The sequence below is a fragment of the Gavia stellata genome, chromosome 1 (genome assembly GCF_030936135.1).
Source record: "Gavia stellata isolate bGavSte3 chromosome 1, bGavSte3.hap2, whole genome shotgun sequence".
NCBI lineage: Eukaryota > Metazoa > Chordata > Aves > Gaviiformes > Gaviidae > Gavia > Gavia stellata.
Genome location: NC_082594.1, coordinates 129,575,639 through 129,584,568, shown reverse-complemented (window position 1 = coordinate 129,584,568; position 8,930 = coordinate 129,575,639).

Genomic DNA, 8,930 nt, shown 5'->3' with positions numbered 1-8,930 from the left:
GCCGGGCCGCTCCCCCCGCCCCGCCGCCCCCTGAGGGCTTGGCGGTTTATCCCCCGTGACCGCCGTCCACGGTCACGGCGGGAGCCCGCCCCGCCGTCGCGGCCGCCTGAAGTCTCGGGGCGGCCCGTGGGTTTCCCGCGGGTCTTGCCGGCACTGCCGCCCCTCAGGGAGGGCCGCAACACCCGCCGGGGCCCCCTTCCACCCAAACCCGAGCCTGTGTCATGCGTGGGGGGCCGCGTTGGTGAGCGGTGAGGGGTGGCATGGCGCCCGCCATGCTTCAAACCCGCCGAGGCCCAAGCGCGCTCCGTGCGCTGGGAGATGTGCGTATACTGCCAGAAACCACTTCAGAGTGTGGCGATTGCTACGCTCGGTGGTCAAGGACTCGGTGAAGAGTTACAGGGCATCCTTCTGGGCCCTCGGCTGCTCAGGGAGCCTGGCGAGGGGACCGTCATCCTTCCCTTACTCTCCAAATTCTGGGAAAGACGACCGCGGAAGTTGTGACTGTGTTTCATCACTTTGCTTTTTACTGCTGTCTAGATTCTCTGGCAAAGACAATCAGCTCCTGCTCTTTTTCGTTCTTGACGGCTTAGTAGAACCTCCAAGACCCTGTATGAGCTTGGAAATGAAGAAGTGTTTCAGTAGCCTCTTCCCCATGGGAGGCTTCATCTGCCGAGGGCCCCAAAAATTAGCTGGGAATGTTCTTGTGGAGGAGGAACGTAGTTACGGTGCATCCCTGCTAAGCAGGGCTTGAAACTCCCCTCCACAGGAGACGTGAACTGAATTCAGGCCTTAAACGTCCTCGACAAGAGCTTGCTCATCAAACTGCCCACAGCCCCATGTATGTGAGGGGAAGGGATGCCACTACAACCATCATGGTCTTTTAAAAGGTGGTGGAGGAGCCACACCGTTTGGTGGAGCTTGGTCCCGTCACTGTGCCCTAGATCTGCTTTTAGAGCTTCCGATGGATCTGGCACCTGCGGACATGCAGGATGCTCCATCTTTGGGATTCCAGCTGGACTTACAAATGGCTCGACCCGCTCAGTACTGAGCTGCTTGCTGGAACTGAATGTAGTGAACTTTAAAGTAAAAACCAGCACTGAGCTCAGATGCAATTTTAGACCGCAGGCCAGCATTTCAGAGACACTTTTTTAGTCTTCTGCATAAGCTCCATTTTGTGCCTCTGATGGTCTTTATTGGATCTGGCACTGTGTTGACAGACTTGGGGACTGAAGCTTTTGGTTCACCTAGAAAATATGCGGCACCTGGGCAGCCTTCTCCCTCCCAAGCGGCACCGTCTTGACCCCGAGGCAGCGCTCTCAGTTAGCTCTCATTACTCATTTGTGAGGTTTTCTTTTAAGACTTTCCATGAAAGGCCTGGCTCTTGCCAGTGGACAGGGAGAAGGGGATAGGCAGTAGGAACTGCGTAGAAATTTCAAAGCCTGAAATCACCTATTCATTTCATTTTCACTCCTTAACAGCATTTCACTCCTTAAGAGCAATCCACCGTACCAAACTTGGGTTTCATTCTATGTGGAAGTGAAGCATCATCAATAGGACATTAAAAGAAGACTTCCAGACAACTTCTGAGCCATGTTTCCCCTTGAAGTGCCACCTAAACAGTGTAGCCGAATAGGCACGCTATCAGTTTGATCCATCTTTTGTCTTGGGATAGTTGACGCGTTGCCATATCTTCACAACGTGGTGTGCAACTGTGGTGCCGTAAACTCAGACCTAGTGTCTCTTTCAGGAGAAAAATGCATCTCAGTTCTGTTACTGTCAGTGATTTAAACAAAGAGCAAATCCATACGGGTCAAAGGAAATTTTATTATGTCAAACCAGGCAGGGAGGGTAGAGTACTTATGTTCTCCTCCCGTAATAGGTATCAGAGAGATTAGCTTAAGAAAAATCAGGAGAGCTCTGTTTTCAGTATCTACAAGCAATTACAAACTCTTTTTGGTACCTTGGCAGGGCGACTGAGAGAAGCAGAGATAACACACAGGGAACTTCACTCCTGCCAGCGGGTCAGATCCAAATCAGGTTTTAATACCTGAAAATTCCTGCTCTTTGGCTTGTGTGTCCCCGTCCCAGGAGTAATTGTGAATCGTTATTTTGCAGATTTGCAGCAATACATTGTTTTTCCCTTTGGATCGCTCACTGTTTGTGGTGCCGTTGTGGGCTGCTGAACAGCAGCCGAATGCCAGGGGTAGGTAGCACGGGGCACGATGAAAGGAGAAGGGTGGGCCTTAGGAAAACAGTGCAGGGCGTTATGTGAATGCCTGCTGCTCTGGACATCACGCTGCTATTCTGCAGCGTTTTTTACTTTGAGAAGCTGAGAGTGCTTTACAGCAGGGAGTTTTATTATGGCCATTTTAGGGATGGGAGAACAGAGTCACAGAGGGGGAAGGCAGGCATGCAGAAAAGCTTTTGCAGGTTCTAGGAAAGAGTCCAAGGGTCTGAAAGCCCTTTGCTCTTGCTGCTAGATACGACAGCTCCTGCTCAGTCATATTCCTGCTTCCAGTAACAGACTGCGTGTAGCTCAAGACAGAGAAGCAAATCTTCTTTATCCCTTTGCAACTGCCACAGCTTAGGGCTGCATTTCTTGGGAGAACTCTAATGTTAGATCCCAGCAGTGGATACTACCCAGAATTGGAAAGAATGTCATCTCCCACCTGTTTTTTCCTTCTGTGACATCTCCAACATCCACCAGCATTTTGCATGTGTTGCAACAAGAGCCACGCTTTGGCCTTCATCTTGAAAACTACAGCCGCTTCTTCAGTGGCAATTAATATATATACATTGGGGCAGCTTGCCTGTGGACAGTACAGTGCCCTTCACAGCAGAGGCTCCCACTTACTCAGCAAAAAAAAGAATGGAGCTGGGCCCAAAAAAGCTGTTTTCCCTCATCCACTTGTACCTTACCTGAAGAGTCTCCAGAGGATGGGGTTACCTACAGCAGACTAAAGCAGGCAACAAAAGCGGCAGCCGTGCAGATAAAGTGAGATGTGCTTCACCGTGAGGTCTCTATCCATGTGATTCAGAAAAGCGGTAAAAAGGGATTCGTGCTTTTTGAAGGGTAATTCCTTTCAGAGGGGACGCACAGAAGACAAGGTGATTGTATGGAGCTGTATTTCCCTCGACCTTCCAGCTGTAATTACAGGTCTCGCAATCCCCTGCTGTCTTGTCCCCTGCCTTTAATGAGATCACTTTAAGAGATAAGGCTGTGACTCCATTAAAGGGAGGGGGGGAACAATATCTAACTGTGGGGTGAGCAAAGATCAAGATCCACTATACCCGGTCAGGCATGGCTAAGCTTCTTCCTGCACTTGTTTCCTCCCCCTGGCTGAGGGATACAAACATTTTGCATTTTTGACACTATTTTGCATTTTTCTGAAGCCTTTCAAGTCAGTCATTCAAATACTGTTGCAAAAACATGACAAAGACTCCTCAAAGGCCCTGTGAAAATTAGGGCTCCAGCCTTTGCCACTGCACATAAATGGCATTACCTTCCTTCAGAGCGATGGCGTTGCAGGCTGCGGAGGCGAAAGGCAGAAATACGCAGCATTCCTGTCATTTTGAGGGCCTCGGTGCTATGCCTGTGCAGAATTCCTGGGCACTTGGCACTTCCGTAGGTGGGAACTTGAGCTGCTCAGCCTTTTTCAAGAGTAAGCTCAAAGTACCTTAGCCTGAGAACTTAAAAACTGTGGGGGTTTTGTGTTTTACCGGAGAGGAGGTGGAGGCTTACAAGAGTCATGCAGTGAATCAGATCAACGTGTGGGATTTAGGAGAGCATGGTTCCTGTCCGACTGCTAGGAGACGGATTTTTACTACTGGTTCACAAATCCCCAAAGACTAATTGGAGGGGGGGACACTGTGAGAACAAGAAAAGCATTGCCAATAGATTCAAATACACTATTCAAGGATTTGCATTTTTCACGGAAAAATGTTTAGGAATCCACAAAAAATTAAAAAAAGGCTTAAAACTCTTGCTCTGGACAAAACTGTAACACATATTTAACTGACACATCTTTTTTAAACCCCATAATCATAAGCTATCATTCCATTTTTAGTTACCAATGCTGTTTTTAATTCGCCCTTCTTTGCCAGCGAGTTATCTGGGAGATAAAGCCGCTTTGAAATCCCTAGACTCCCTGGAACCACAGTGTATATCTGTGTGTGCACTTTGCCATTCCAGAGCAGATAAACCAAGTGCCATGTAACTTAGGCCCTCTCTGCAAATTGTTTGAGGACTAGTGGCTGTATGGGAATATATTTAAAAGAGCATAGGGTTGAGCCAAAAAATGTCTGCACATACTCTATTTTTTTTTTTCCTTTCCCCCCATTTGCACCTGCCTGTATTGCATGGCAGGGAGGTGATTGCATCCAAGTATATACAAGTTGGTGGAAAATGCCAGATTTCTTTTTTTTAATCCATACTTCCACTGTATTTTTATCTAGCTGAGAGAGCAAGTGGGTGTATTATTGATAAGTAAAAGGGAGTTGAAGATTGTTGCTCTAGGGTGGACAAGGAGAGAGAATAAAGTGTATGTTGCCACGTTAGAAATACGTATGCTCTTTTTGGCATTTTACTCTGCTACAGTTATGTTTTCAAACATATAAAAGATACTAGATAATTTTCCATGAAAAATTTGCGTTAGAAAAATACGTTTCCAGAGAAGCACCCTGAAGTCAGGATGTGCCAAAGTCCAACCTCTGCTCTCTCCACCTGTCTGCATGCACTGTGGTGCAGCCTTCAGTTACAATGCCCTGCTGCATCCAGCATTTTGGGTGAAAAGCTGTACAATGAATGAGAGGGAGCCAACTTTAATAGACTGAGGTTTATCTTCACCTGCCATAATGCTTCGTTTTCCCAGATTAATGTTCTCTGAGTTCAAGAGACCCTTTTAGCAGGATGGCCGGAGGTGTTAGAGAGAGGAGAGCAGGCTCATGGAGACCCTCGCTGGCTGCAACCTCAGAGACCAAGGTCAGCACGGAGCTCAGCACCCTGCCTGTTGGCCGACGGCCAAGTAAGGGTGACGGCAGGATCTTAAGACCTGGCTAGTGGTGCTCCACCCTGTCGATCACACCTTCTAATATCTGATCTGGCCTACTGTGCCTCACTTCCCCATACTTTTACGCAGCCAATAGGGGTACTAAAGCTGGGTGTTCCTGGTAGGAAAAGAGAGGACATGGCTTAAACTTGTTGATCTGAAACAGCCTGAATGTGCTGAGTTTCTAAGCAACCTACATAAGCCATCAAAGGGCGCTGGGGGAGGACTGAGAATATTCCCAGCATGACAGGGATGGATTTTCTGGAGGTGGCTGCTTCTGTTCCCGTACAAATGATTACTTTAATACAATAAAAAATGAACAATATGAGTTTGGGCACCTACAGCCTTAAATAGCCACGTCTTTAATTTTCATTTAAGTCTGCATCCATCAATAAAATATTTGATATTGTTCGCTAGACAACTGAGTTCTGCACAAGATGTTCAGTCTGGCCCTGGTTCATCAAAACACTTAAGTGCTTTGCTGAATCAGGGACTTGCTTCTCATTAGAGCAGGCACTTTTTATCCAAGGAAGAAGAGACCATGGTGCAACCTTACCTCACTGTGTGGGCTCTCTTGGCAAGTGCTGAGCGCAGTAATAGGTTAGGGATTAGGACCCTGTTCTCAAGGCCCAGACTCTCACTCTGGGTCTTCCACCAGATGCATTTTCAGCTGGTAGTTATCAACCTGGCATGGGAGTGCTTGAGCTTTGGGAAGGAGCTAGTTGTTGGTTAGAAGTGGTACTGATTTGGTCTTTTTTTCTTTTTTTCCCCTGAACCAGGGAAATTCTTCTATAGAGCCTCAGGATGTAGAGAAAAGGTTGAAAGTACTGGGCTCTGAAATGGAGTCAGTCATTGTGCAGGTTCACTTTTGGGATAATCCAGCCCCCATGAAGATTTTTGGAAAAAACTACAAAACGAGGTATTATGATAAGGCAAGCACTACAGAGCAGACATTTTAGTAGTGCCTCTATGTAATTGTCTGAAAAGCAGCACGTGGTAAGGAGGAAACTGAAATGAAAAACACGTATCCCCCAGGTACACTCGAAGGATGTCTCACTGAGAAAGGGGGAGGGTAATCTCATCATTCGGGAGTCGGAGGCTGTGCCGGGATGTCCGAAAACATCCATCAGCACTAGCAGGGCAAAAGCTTTGCCTCAACCCCATAATCTGCTGGCACTTGGCATCTCCCAGCAGCTGTGTTGGCCCAAGTGCTGTGGACAAAACACTGTGAAACAGGTTGGAGAACCGATCCCACTTGAAAAAAACATGCAGAAAGCATCCCCTGGTTTTTTTTCCTTGGAGTCTTTTATTTGGGGACCTGCTCTCACATCAGGTCCACACAAACAGCAGTGCCAGTACAAGGCAGCATTGCCACCACAGCGTGAGAGCCAGGAGCCCCCAAATTTGCTGGTAATCGAGTATAGTTCCTATATGGGTCCCATAGCTTATAATGGCCAAGTGCTTCACAGCTGTGAGGAAAAGCATCCTGCCCACCTGGAATTAGTAAGGAAATGCTCTTGTCTCCCTGAGGCACAGAGGTAGGGCCTCAAGTAGGATGCCCCTGGGGTCCTGCAGAAGTGACAGAGCTGGGGAAGGGGCTAGGAAACACCCCAGTCTCACCCCAGTCTGGATTTGGGACAGTCTGAGTATGGTCCTAAGCCTTGATGCTCAGAAGTACTCCTAACTCCTGGAGTTTACATGTAGAGAAATTGCATAGCCGAGCTGCACAAGAAGTCTAGGAAAGAGCAAGGATGTCAGCTGTGCCAGCTGCAGCCAGCCAACCTGGTGGGCACAAGGTGCAGGCTCACAGTAGTTCTCCTAAACTCTGTTTGTAGAGGGAGTTTTGTACCCTGGGAAACATGAAGCACATACACATGATTGGTGTTTATATACAGGGCTATTTCAGGACAATGTAACTGCTGGGAAAAAGGATGATTAAAAAAAGGTTTTGAAACAGACAAGATAGCTCCATAAAATCCTCCAATGCCTGAGACAGAAAGCCAGCAAAAATAAGCCTCACCAACAAATAGAATTCATTCCAGCTCTTGCGGTGGGGAAATAAAACAAGAGAACTGCCAGAACAGTGGGTTGCAGTTCATGGCGTGAGTGCATCAGTATCATTATAGCCTTGAGATGAGCAGTTAGCCTTAGTAAGAAATGCACATTCAGCAGCAAAATTGTTCTATGCAGATGGGCTATAGCCCAAGGATGTGTTGTATTCCCAGAGTGTTTACTGCCCAGAGCAACTCAAATAGGCATGAGCATGCAAAGCGCTGACCAGCTATAGATTTTTGCTTCAAGTTTATGAGTCCTCCTTATCTGCAACACAGTTCTAATTCAGTAACAAGTTCTGTCTGCAGAACATCTTTCTCTTCAAGGATCTTAAAACCTACCAGTTTGCACTGATGGCTGTTCTGGGGCAAAAGAAAAGAACTGCTTATCAACACTCTGTAATACTACCCCATGGAAAAAGTAAGGAAATTAATTACAAGAGAATTGATGAGAGAGAGAGAAAGAGAGAGAGAGAGAACTCAGATGACAGGCATAGTTGACAAGGTTGCTGGCTTGCACAAAAATGTCATTTTAAAAATTTGGTTTCAGAACCCAAACGAGAGAACCTAAAAATCATCCTCGACTGCTTATCATAATTGAGAACTTGAGAAGGGTTGCTCTGCATGGTGGAGAACTGTAGCATCTCTTTAAAAGCAAATACTTATAAATTCATTCTGTCCTTTGTCACAAGAACTCAGCTTAACCCCCTCTCCTTCAATGGCATTACTGGGGATTTCTGGTATCCTCAAGGACAAGTGCTAGCCCAGAGATTTTTTCCAGCAGAGTTTCACACAAATGCTTGCATATATGTTTGATTCATTTTTTAAATAAGCTGGGAATGGCTGCTTACTGCAACAGAAAGGACAAGATATAGTTCCCCTACAGTTTCAGAAAGAACCTGAATAAATCTGCAATTTCTTTAGACCCAGGAAAATTAGAGTGAAGTCCTAGCAAGTGTTGTCTGTATTGCTGCTTACTCTGCGTAAAGACCAGAGGACACAGAGGCTCTTGTACTTTAATCAGCTTCAGCATGCGTTGCAAAGAAAGGGATTGAATGGGCATGGACATATGACATACCCACAGGAGCGTATCTGGACACTGTCAGCCTAGCAGCCCTCCGCGACCGTATGCTGAGCATAGCCGCAATCTGACTGGAGACCAGAGCAGCGGGGAGCTCATCATCTTTCTAAAAGTTAGTGCAGAGCACTGGTGGCTCAGACTCAAACCAGGGACGGACCCACCTCATCTCCTCCAGGCGTGCAAGTCACACATTCCTTGTTGGCAGCGCAGAGCCAGCCGCCGAGGAGAAGCTCTGGGGAGCATGCTGCTCCATTTCTTCCTCCACCCTCTCCGACCTTGCGGCTCTGCAGGCTGAGGTGATTTACAGCCCTGCTCTGAGATGGCCAAAAGGCTGCTCTGAGTTATCTGTCCAGATACACTTCTGAGTTATAACTTTTGGGCTGCCCCAGGCACTCCCCTGTACCAGCAAGGCACCTCGGAGCTCCCTTCGTGCTGCTGAGGGGAACAGGGTGGCAGGTCCTTTCTTTCCAATGGGGGCCACCCATCTCCACCCCATTGTACCAGGCAGACTATCATGCAGCTGTCACACTCTTGGGCAGCGCTTCTGGCTGCCCTAGATAAAAGAGTTGCACATCGGCCAGAGGCTGTGATAGGCTCTGTCTGAGGGATTATACCTAGATTAAGAAAAAGTGGTCCTGGGTTTAATCAAATTAGAAAAAGTCTGAAGTACGAGCTGGCAGCCGACAGCAGCGCAGAGCATGCACATGGGAACACACTATCGCTGGGGAAGATCACATGGATCTATAATGC